This window comes from Canis lupus, chromosome 5 (assembly GCF_003254725.2).
Source record: "Canis lupus dingo isolate Sandy chromosome 5, ASM325472v2, whole genome shotgun sequence".
Classification (NCBI taxonomy): domain Eukaryota; kingdom Metazoa; phylum Chordata; class Mammalia; order Carnivora; family Canidae; genus Canis; species Canis lupus.
This window is the reverse complement of record NC_064247.1, coordinates 57,017,485-57,029,767: the sequence shown is the minus strand read 5'-3', so window position 1 is coordinate 57,029,767 and position 12,283 is coordinate 57,017,485.

Genomic DNA, 12,283 nt, shown 5'->3' with positions numbered 1-12,283 from the left:
ACAGATTTTCTCCAGTTATGCTGGAGAAAAAGCAGCATAACTAGAAAGCCGAAAGCAATGTCAGAAAAGTAAACCCAGGGCAGCCAGGGTGGCTCAGTGGTTTTGCGCCGCCTTCAGCCCAGGGCCTTATCCTGGAGACCAGGGATCGAGTCCCACGTTGGGCTCCCTGCAAGGAGCCTACTTCTCCCTCTGCCTGTGTCTCTGCCTCTCTTTCGCTGTCTCTCATGAACAAATAAATAAAATCTTTAAAAAATTAATGACCCGAGTAAAAAATAAATATCCATTGTGCATCAAAGCACACCATTGAGAGAGAGAAAGGGCACCCCACCGACTGGAAGAAAACGTTCACAAATCTTATATCTGATAAGGGATTTGTATCCAGAATATGTAAAGAATTCCTACAGCTCAACAACAAAAACCACCCAATTCAGAAGTGGGCAAATGTCTTGAATAGACATTTTGCCAAAAAAGACATACACGGCCAAGGAGCACATGAAAACATCACATGCTCAACATCACTAATCATTAGGAAAATGCAAGTCAAAACCACAATGATCTATTGTTTCACACCCTTTAGGATGGCAATGATCAAAACACACAGAAAACAAGTGTTAGGGAAGATGTGGAGAAATTGGGATACCACGCACAGCTGGTGGGAATGTGGAACAGTACACCTGTTGCAGAAGACAGCGTGGTGATTCCTCAAAAACGTGGGCACAAGAATGACCATAGGATCCAGAATTTCTGATTTGAAGTATGTAGTTAAAAGAATTGAAAAGAGAAACCCCAACAGGTATTTGTGTTCATAGCAGTCTTATTCACAATACATAAAAGATAGAAACAACCCAAACATACACCAATGGATGGATGGATAAACAGAGTATAGTGTATACCTTAGTGATAGTTAATATGTGTCAGCTTGACCAGGTGCCAACAGCCAGTAAAATGTTACTTCTGGAAGCATCTGTGAAATATCTCTGCAGGAGATAAGCACTCGATTCAATAAACTGAGTAAAGAAGATCGTCCTCCCCACAGCAGGTGGGCATTGTCAGATCTGTTCAGGGCCCAGATAAAACAAAAATGCATAGGAAGAGTGAGTTTGCTCTCTTCCTGAGTGGACTGTCCATCTTCTTCAACCTTCAGAAATTAGCGCTCTTGGGCAGCCCCGATGGCCCAGTGGCTTGGCGCTGCCTTCGGCCCAGGGTATGATCCTGGAGACCCGGGATCGAGTCCCAGGTAAGGCTTCCTGCATGGAGCCTGCTTCTCCCTCTGCCTGTGTCTCGGCCTCTCTCTCTCTGTGTGTCTGTCATGAATAAATAAATAAAATATTAAAAAACAAAACAAAAAATTAAAAAAAAAGAAATTAGCTCTCTTGCTTCTCTGGCTCCAGACTCAGACTGAATCACACGCCCAATTTTCCTGGGTGTGTAGCCTGCAGAGGGCAAACTGTAGGACGCCTCAGCCTCTACAACTATGTGGATCAATTCCTATACTCGATCCCCTCATCTCTGTATATTTTACATATATGTGTACATATATACATATATATGTATATATATATATATATATATAATGTTCTGTTTCTATAGAGAACCCTAATAAAACATACAATGGAATTATTATTCAGGCTTAAAAAGGAGGAAGTCCTGACACCTGCTACAGCATGGATGAAACTAGAGGACATAGGGATGCCTGGGTGGCTCAGTGGCTCAGTGCCATGAGAGGCAGAGACAGACAGAGGGAGAAGCAGACCCACAAAGCGTCTGCCTTTGGCTCAGGGCATGATCCCAGGGTCCTGGGATGGAGTCCTGCATCAGGATCCCCATGGGGAGCCTGCTTCTCCCTCTGCCTATGTCTCTGCCTCTCATGAATAAATAAATAAATAAATAATCTTTAAAAATAAAATAAGGACAGATATTAAGAAAACATACAGGGGCATCTGGGTGATACAGTCAGGTAAATGTCTGACTCTTGTTTTCGGCTCAGGTCATGATCTCAGGGTCATAGGATTGAGCCCCCAGTCAGGCCCCGAGCTCAGCAGAGAATCTGCTTAGGATTTGCTCTTCCTCTCCGTCATTCAAATAACCAAATAAGTCTTAAAAAAAAGAAAGAAAGGAAAACATACAAATGGTCAAGATACAAGGAAAGATGCTCAACACCATTAATTATCAGAGAAATGCAGATCAAAACATCAGTGAGCTATCACCTCACACTTGTCAGGATAGCTAGAATCCAAAACACAAGAAATTACAAGCGTTGGTGAGAATGTGGACAAAGGGGCCCCTGTGCGCTGTTGGTGGGAATGCAAACTGATGCAGCCACTCTGGAAAACAGTGTGGAAGGTCCTCAAGAAATCAAAAATAGAAATACCATAGGGGGATCCCTGGGTGGCACAGCGGTTTGGTGCCTGCCTTTGGCCCAGGGCGCGATCCTGGAGACCTGGGATCGAATCCCACGTCGGGCTCCTGGTGCATGAAGCCTGCTTCTCCCTCTGCCTGTGTCCCTGCCTCTCTCTCTTTCTCTCCCTGTGTGACTATCATAAATAAATAAAAATTAAAAAAAAAGAAATACCATAGGATCCAGTAACTCCACTACTGTGTATTTTTTGAAAGGAAAGAAAATACTAATTTGAAAAGATATAGGTACTCCTACATTTATTGCAGCATTACTTACAATAACCAAGATATGAAGGCAACCCAACCAAGCATACATCCATCAATGAACAGATAAAGAAGAGGTGGCATATATACTACTCAGCCATAAAAAAGCATGAAATCTTGCCATTTGCAACAACCTGGATGGATCTAGACAGTATCATGCTAAGTGAAATAAACCAGAGAAAGACAAATACCATGTGATTTTACTTGTATGTGGAATTTAACAAACGAATAAACAAAAAACTCTTTTTTTATGATAGTCACAGAGAGAGAGAGAGAGAGAGAGAGAGGCAGAGACATAGGCAGAGGCAGAAGCAGGCTCCATGCACCGGGAGCCTGACACGGGATTCAATCCCAGATCTCCAGGATCGTGCCCTGGGCCAAAGGCAGGCACCAAACCGCTGCGCCACCCAGGGATCCCCAAAAAACTCTTAAATACAGGGAAGAAACTGGTGGTTGTCAGAGGGGGAGGCTGGTAAGGTAAAATAGCTAAAGGGGATTAGGTACACTTACAGTGATGAGCACTGAGGACTGTGCACAGGTGTTGAATCATTACATTACACCCCTGAAACCAATGTAACACTGTTTATTATATTTCAATTTAAAAAAAGGACAAATATTGTATGATGATTCCACATATATGAGGTCCCTAGAGTCATCGAATTTAGAGACAGGGAGTAGCGTGGTAGGCGCCAGAGGCTGGGGAAGTTAGTGTTTAACAGGGACAGAGTTCCAGGTGGGAAGGATGAAAAGCTCTAAAAATGGATGGTGGTGACAGCTGCACAACAACATGAATGTACTTGATGCCACAGCGCTGTACAATTAAAATGGTAAATCTGATGTTACATATATTTTATCACCACAATAAACATAAGTAAATGTTGATGAATCCACACCAGTATAAGTGATGGAATAAACATATGGAGAAAAGAGTCAAATCTCCCATACAGAAGCATTCTAAATATTTATGCAAATATTCTAGCCTCAAGCAGGGGGAGCATAACCCAGACCTCAACAGTGACTTCCTTCCACAGAGGAGTAGAGTATAGGAAGGGAGAGATGGGTGCTGACTCCGTCAGGTGACCAAGGTCAGCAGCGCAGTCATGGATCATGGTGAGAGCAGACACACCTGACATGAGAGGGGCAGGGCTGTCATCCTCCTGAGCCCCACAATCCCAGTCTAACTGTGAAAAAACACTGCACAAATCCCAGTAGAGGCACCTTCTACAAAGTGTCCTGAACTTCAAAACTGTCAAGGTCATCAAAATAAAGAAAAATTCTGAGAAACTGTCACAGCCCAGACAAGCCCAAGGAGCCAAGGAGACGTGCTAACTCCATGCAGAGTGGGATCCTGAGAGAGAAAGAGGAGAGTTGTTAAACACTAAGGAAATCTGGTTAAAGCATGGACTGTAGTTAATAATAACACGTCACGGGATCCCTGGGTGGTGCAGCGGTTTGGCGCCTGCCTTTGGCCCAGGGCGCGATCCTGGAGACCTGGGATCGAGTCCCATGTCGGGCTCCCGGCATGGAGCCTGCTTCTCCCTCTGCCTGTGTGTCTCTGCCCCTCTCTCTCTCTGTGTGACTATCATAAATAAATAAAAAATTAAAAAAAAAATAATAATAATAACACGTCACTATTGGTTGCCTGTGACAACGTTAATGTATCATGCTAATGTAAGATGTTCCTAACTGACCTGAGAGTGTGAAGTGCTCAGGAATGCTGTCCTCTCAGCACTGACCTGAGCCGAAATTGAGTCCAACGCTTAACTGCCAGGCCACCCAGGCACCCTCTTTTTAAAAAATATTTTTTTAAGATTTTATTTATTTATTCATAGACACAGAGAGAGAGGCAGAGACACAGGCAGAGGGAGAGGAAGAGGGAGAGGGAGAAGCAGGCTCCATGCACAGAGCCCGATGTCCTGTGAACAGAAATTAGAGGGACTCTAATTCAAGAGGGACTCGATCCCGGGTCTCCAGGGTCACACCCCGGGCTGCAGGCGGCGCCAAACCGTTGCGTCACGGAGGCTGCCCCCCAAAAAATTTGTTTAAGTTTATTTTACAGGTGCCTGGGTGGCTCAGTCAGTTAGGCATCTGCCTTTGCACTCATCTTGAGTCGCTGGGTCCTGGTATCCAGCCCTACAGTGAGGCTCCTGCTGTGGCGGGGGGGGGGGGGGGGGGGGGGGGGGTCCTGCCTCTCCCTCTGCCCCTCCACCTGCTGGTGTTCATGCTCTTGCACTCGCGCGCTCTCTCTCTCTTCTCTCTCTCTCTCTCTAATAAATAATATCTTTTTTTTTTTTTTAAACCAACAACAGGAGACGCCTGGGTGGCTCAGCGGTTGAGTGTCTCCCTTCCGCCCAGGGCGCGATCCTGGAGTCCCGGGATCAAGTCCTACTTCTGGCTCCCCACATGGAGCCTGCTTCTCCCTCTGCTTGTGTCTCTGCCTCTCTCCTTCTATGTCTCTCATTAATAAATAAATAAAATCTTAAAAAAAAAAAAAAGAACAAGAGTGAGAGTGGGGAAGGGGCTGTGAGAGAGGGAGAGTGAGAGCAAGAAGCAGACTCCCTGCCCAGCATAGAGAGTTCTTACCCTGAGATCATGACCTAAGCCAGAATCAAGAGTCGATCACTAACCTACTGAGCCACTCAGGTGCCCCTCAAAGCCCACATTCTGAAGCCACTATGTCCAGCTAGATGGCTCCTGTGAAGCTGTCCTGGTCCCCGAGTATAGGGACCGCTGTTGGCCTCTTCTTTTTTTTTTTTTTCTTTTAAAGATTTTATTTATTTATTCATAGAGATGCAGAGAGAGAGAGAGTAGCAGAGACAGACAGAGGGAGAAGCAGGCTCCATGCAGAGAGCCCGACGTCGGACTCGATCCAGGGTCTCCAGGATCACGCCCTGGGCTGCAGGCGGCGCTAAACCGCTGCACCACCGGGGCTGCCCTGTTGGGCTCTTCGAGACTGTAGTCACCGGTACCATCTGCCATGCTCACAGGCCACACGACCCAGTGTTTGTATTAGGTGGGCTCAGTGGTTGATCCTGGGGTCCCGGAATGGAGTCCCACATTGGGCTCCCTGCATGGAGCCTGCTTCTCCCTCTGCCTATGTCTCTGCCTCTCTCTGTGCCTCTCATAAATAAACAAAATATTTTATAAATAAATAAATAAATAAATAAATAAATAAATAAATAAATAAATATTTAAAAACCAACAACAATGCATTTAAAACAATCACCACGAAGGATCCCTGGGTGGCGCAACGGTTTAGCGCCTGCCTTTGGCCCAGGGCGCGATCCTGGAGACTCAGGATCGAATCCCACGTCAGGCTCCCGGTGCATGGAGCCTGCTTCTCCCTCTGCCTATGTCTCTGCCTCTCTCTCTCTCTCTCTCTCTCTGTGACTATTATAAAAAATAAAATAAATAAAATAAAATAAAACAATCACCACGTACAGTGGGAGACGGTCAGACTGAATAAAAACAGATCCCTCTAATTTCTGTTCACAGGACACAAGGTTCTGAGCGGGATGCGGGACGGCTGGAGGGAGAGCAGAGAGGCTGAAGGGCAGGGGGGGGCAGCGGGGGTAGGAGGCTGGCGGGCGGGCAGGGTTGCAGCGGGGAGGCAGCAGGTCCCGCACCCCTCACTCTGCACGCACGCTGGCTGTGGGGCGCCCCCAGTAATATCATCTCCAGCCAGCCTGGTCCAGGCATCGATCACTTATTGAGTCCCAAGGAAATCCCCACACCAGTCTGACCGCCTTCTCCAGCTGCTGAAATTGGATCATTTCAAATCCAGACGCGAGGAAACAGCCGAAGGAGTCGGAGGGGGGATTTCTGCCGCGGGATGGACGAGGGAGGGGCTGCGGGTGACCTGCCCTGAACCAGGGCGGCTGAAGAAGCGCGGGCTGTCCCAGAACAAACCCCTGCGGCCCCGGGCTCTTCCCTGGCAGCGCGAGACCCCCAGCCCACCGCCGGGCGGTGTCGCGAGGGGGCTTCTTCCGCTCCGGGCCCGCCCACCAGCCTCCGCCCCGCCCCGCGCTGCACAGGCCCCGCCCCGTCGCGTCACTCAGCACAGGCCCCGCCCCGCGCTGCACAGGCCCCGCCCCGTCGCGTCACTCAGCACAGGCCCCGCCCCCCCGCTGCACAGGCCCCGCCCCTGCCCGTCACTCGCACAGGCCCTGGCCGGGGTCTCTGGCCCACCCTCGGCTCTGCCCGGAAGCGGCCCGCCGGCGGCCTCTCCACACACCGGCAGTAGGCGGCGCTCGTGGGCCGCGCGGAGCCGGCGGGAAGGAGGAGTCAGTTTTCCGCCCCGGGCGTTGGGGGCCTGGGGTCAGCAGTCCAGGGGTTGGAACTGGGCGGGGGTCGCCGTCTCGGCTACCGGTCTGTGCCGCCCTCCGACCCTCGTCTCAAAGCCCTGCCCTCGGAACCTGACTTTGGGACCCACTTTAGCCGGGAGAGAAACAAATATCGCTTTCGTTCATCTCAAGGCTGACGCAGGTGCGGGGAGGGGGCCTGGCGTCGACCCTGACCGTCCAGGCCGCCAGAGAAGCCCCGTGTCCCTGGATGGCCCTCGGCTCCTGGTCTTGGCATCTCAGGACGCTGACAGTTGCCTTGTGACCGCCCTAACCCCGGCTCACAGCTGCCCTGCCCCTTGTGCCCTGCCCCCTGTGCTCCTGCTCCTGGGGGCTCTGAGGCTCTTCCTTCTCTCCTCCAGTCTGGTTTGCAGGGACCACACCAAAGACATTTTGTCCATAGCTAAGAGAGGTTTTAAAGGCATCCAGAGCCGCAGACCTCAGTAGGGGGTTTCAGTTGGCTCAGTAGCCCCAGGAGCAGGAGAAAGAAGGCTGGAGAACCGTCCTGCACATAGGAGAAACAGGCTCAAGGTGAAGCCTCTCTGCCCTGCCTCTGCACTCAGCCTAGCCTAAGGGCAGGGCAGCGGGGGCTTGGGCACCATGACGCTAGCCTCAGTGTGCCCCAGGTGGTGCCCAATCCAGGGGTGACCCAAAGCCCCTCACCTGCACCCTCTTCAGTGGCTTCCTCTCCATGGTCTATCTCAGAGGTCTGGGCCCCAGGGGCTGCTGAAGGGGCAAAGACAGACAGACCCTTAGAAGTTGGATCCAGCAGGGCTAAGCCTTCCCCTCCCCCACCCCAGGTACCCCAGAGCAGCTCCCAGTGTGAGCCTTAGGCAGATGCCCAGAGGAATATAGCCAGGCCCAACTGGTCCCAGACAGGCGTCACAGCGAGAGCTCCAGGGCCCCCAGCACCAGGCTGCCACACCTGCTGGTTTCCAAAACACCCAGCCTCCTCAGGAGGTGCAGCCAAGGGCCTGTGGGCACTCAGAGCTCCTCCCAGCACCCCTACTGCCTGGGGTCCCAGCCTACCACTTCCTCCTCCAGCCTCTGAGACCACTGCCCTTGCACACTTTCCTTCTACAGCCCAGAGGCCCCTCTGCCCTACCCTGCCTCTGATTGCCCTTCCCAGGCATACCTTGCATCACCTCCCAGGTGGCAGGTGGGCTGGGCCTCAGGGACAGGATTCTTAACAAACAGCCCGCAGGCCCCAGGGACACCCTCCAGAGATGAGGCAGGCTTGCCCCTCCAGATAGAGCCCCGGATGGCCAGCAGCTGCAGGATGGAGACCCCAGGGGTGGGAGACTGGGGTGTGTGCAGCAGGGGCCCTGCAGTCCATGTGTCCTGGGGCACATGCAGTGGTGCCTGGCCTGAGGGTAAAGTGTCCACTTGACTGGGAGCAGAACCTAGTGACCAAGAGCAAGTGGGGGCAGAAGAGTGTGGGGACCTCTGCTTGCTTTTGCCACAGACACCCCCATAGCTCCCTGAGCACCCACCTTCACTTCAGAAGATACTTTGGGGGTTCTGGCTATTGGGGCAGCCTGTGGGTCCTTGTCAGGGCTCCTGAGGCAATCCTGTTGTCCTGACAGCCTGGTCTCACACATGAGCAGGAGAGCCACTGGTCTGAGGGAGGACCTGCAGGGGCAAGCAGGACAGCTAGGTCAACTGCCTCAGTCCCCGAGGTGGAGAAGGGACAGAGGAGTGGGTCCTCCCCCTGCAGGATGAACCATGCGAAGGGACCCCAGCAGGATCAGGTGTAGAGGGCCCTCGGGGATACAGCCCTCCCCACCTCCCAACGTCCCCCCGCCATGCTGCCCACAGCTCATTTACTCAGGGCCTGCTCCGTGTTCTGCCCTGGGCAAGGAGGGGTGTCTGCTCCCCCACACAGCCAGAACCGCAAGAACCAGTAAATAGGAACGTGCTACCTAGAAGTGGAAGAGGGCAGTGGGGTGGGGTGGGGTGGGGTGGGGTGGGGTGCTGCACTGGGGGCTTATTGGGGATAGCACTGGACCATAGGCAAGGTGACAGGAATAGTTGACCTCCCCTTCCTCCTGAAGGGTGACTAGACCTGGCCCCCAGGGCCTCCCTTCCTGGTCCTGCCTCCTGGCTGTGTTCACACAGGCCTCCTTGCCAGGCCGATTCTGGGACCCTGCAGCTCCCTGACTCCCTTCCTGGGGCCCCATCCCATGCTGCCCCCTCTTCCCTGACCATATCACCCTCTTGTCTGCAAAGTCCCTGCCTCTCTCTGGGGTTCTCTTCCTTCTCACTCCTCTCCCCTTGGGAGGGGGACATCCTTGGCAGCACACACTCCCCCATGGCCCTTGGCTGTGGCTCTCCATGTTCAGCACACACCCACTTCTCTGTCCAACATCTACAAGCATCTCAGACCCGAAAGATCCAAGACACAGCGTGCTCTCCCTGTGCCATCAAACTATCTGCTCCAGCTGCCCCCTCCACCCTCCCAGCTCACCAGCTGTTCAGACAGATACCCTGGGGTCCTCCCCCCACTTATCCCATGCCCTCAGTCTGGAACCACCACAGCCTCCCCGTTCCAGAATATGTGGCCCTGTACAGCCCACTGTGCTACCCTCCACACTGCTCACTCCACCCCGAGGCAGCCAGAGGGGGTCCTGCCCTTGCTCAGACCCCCAGTGGTTCCTATCACCATCCAACAGGACTTGTCCTCCTCACTGCCACAGGTCCTAAGGGAGCTGACCACCTCTGAATGGCAGAGACTAAGACACCCCCCACAGCCTTCTGCTCTCTGAGTTCATCTTTTTTTAAGAAGTAGCTGATGAACACCAATGGCCCTTTTATTTTTTCTGCAAAAGAAAAGGAATGGTAAGGAACTCAAAACAGTCAGCCGAAACAATCTTGAAAAGGAAGAACAGGGTTGGAGAGTCAGAGGACTCACACTTCCCAATTTAAAACTTATACAAGGGTGCCTGGCTGGCTTAGTGGGTAGACCATGTGACTTTTTTTTTAAGCTTTTATGTGTTCATGAGAGACACAGAGAGAGAGAGACATAGACAGAGGGAGAAGCAGGCTCTCCTCAGGGAGCCCAAAGTGAGACTCAGTCCCAGAACTCCAGGATCACGCTGCTGAGCGCTGAGCCGAAAGCAGAGCTCAACCGCTGAGCTATCCAGGCGTCCCAATAAAATCTTAAAAAAAAGAAAAGAAAAGAAAAAAGAAAAAAAAGAAAAGAAAAGAAAGCTAGCTTCAGACGGATCAGAGACCTAAATGTAGGAGTTAAAACTATAAAACTCTTAGGAATAAACACAGGAGTAAATCTTCATAACCATAGATTTGAGAACAGTTTCTTAGATGTGACACCAAAAACACAATAACCAACAAACAAAAAACAAAAAAGAAATAAAGTGGATTTTTTCAAAATTAAAAACTTTTGTGCATCAAACAACACCATCAGAGCGAAAAAACAACAGAACCAGAGGAAATGTTTGCAAATCACATATCTGATAAAGGTCTAGTGTCTAGAATATACAAAGAGCGCTTACAACTCAACCACAATAAAAAACAAGTTTAAAAAAAGGCAAAGATCTGGAACAGATCTCCCTCCAAGAAGATATACACATCCCCAATAACCACACAAGAGATGACCAACATCCCCAGTCACTAGGGAAATGCAAATCAAACCACAAGGAGCTACCACTTCACACTTCCTAGGATGGTTAGAATCAAAAGGGCAGATAATGGGATGCCTGGGTGGCTCAGTGGTTGAGTGTCTGCCTCTGACTCGTGATCCCAGGATCCGGGATTGAGTCCCTCATCCAGCTCCTTGCAGGGGCGGTGGGAAGGGGGGGTGCTACTTCTCCCCCCTGTGTCTCTGCCTCTGTGTGTCTCTCATGAATAAAAAAAAAAAAAAAAAAAAAAAAGGCAGATAGTAACAGGTATTGGCAAGGCTGTGGAGCATTGGAAACCCTTGTGTGTTGCTAGCTAGGAATGTAAAAATAGATGAGCTGCTGTGGGGAATAGTTTGGTGGCTCCTCAGAGTGGACACAGAGCTATGAGACCCTATAGTTCTACTACTAGATAAATACAAAAGGACAAAAAAAAAAAAACAAAACTGAAAACAGGTGTTCAAACAAAAACTTGTACACTAACCATCGTAGCAGCTCTGATCACAACGGCTAAAAGATGGCAATAGCCCAAATATCCAGCAACAGGAGAATGGATAAAGTATGGTGTATCCCTGCATGGAATCATCTAGCCACAGGAAGGAGTGAAGCATTGGCCCCTGCTATACTGTGGATAACCCTTGAGAGGAGCCAGACACAAAAGGTCTCCTGTTATATGATTCTGCTCATATGAAGCATTTAGAATAGACCCATCCATGGAAACAGAGCAGATCAGTGGTTGCCAGGGGCTGAGAGCATGGAATGGGACGTGACTGCTTAGTGGGCAGGGAGTTTCCTTCTGGACTGATGGAAATGTTCTGGAAGGAGACACAGGGGATGGTTGCACAATAATGTGAATGTACTAAATGCCAATCAACTGTACACTTCAAAAGGATCTAAACGGGGGTGCTCAGTCAGTCGGTGAAACATCTCCCTTCAGCTCAGGTCATGATCTGGGGTCCCGGGATTGAGCCCGTGCATTGGGCTCCCTGCTCATTGAGGAGTCTGCTTCTCTCTCTCCCTCTCCCTCTGCCACTCCCCCTGCTCGTGCTCTCTCTGTCAAAATCTTTTTACGACTTTATTAATGAGAGACAGAGAGGCAGAGACACAGGCAGAGGGAGAAGCAGGCTCCGTGCAGGGAGTCCGACGTGGGACTCAATCCTGGGACTCCAGGATCACACCCTGGGCCAAAGGCAGACACTAAACCACTGAGCCATCCAGGGATTCCCTACAATCTTTTTTCAAAAAGGGTCTAGGGCAGCCTGGGTGGCTCAGCGGTTTAGTACTGCCATCAGCCCAGGGCGTGATCCTGAAGACCGGGGATCATATCCCATGTCGGGCTCCCTGCATGGGCCTGCTTCTCCCTCTGCCTGTGTGTGTGTGTGTGTGTGTGTGTGTGTGTGTGTCTCATGAATAAATAAAATCTTGAAAAAAAAAGGGGGTCTGAATGATAAATTTTATGTGATGTGTATTTTACTGTGATTTAAAACAAAAATCTAAACAAAAACAAAAACAAAAACAAAAAAACAAAAAAACAAAAATCTACTGTGGCAGAACCCTATGTAGGGGGGTTCTAGAGGGGCCTCTCCCTCTGGTGAGGGGAATTTGGGGCCCCTTGTGGGCAGGAAGATCTTCATGGAGACCTGATGC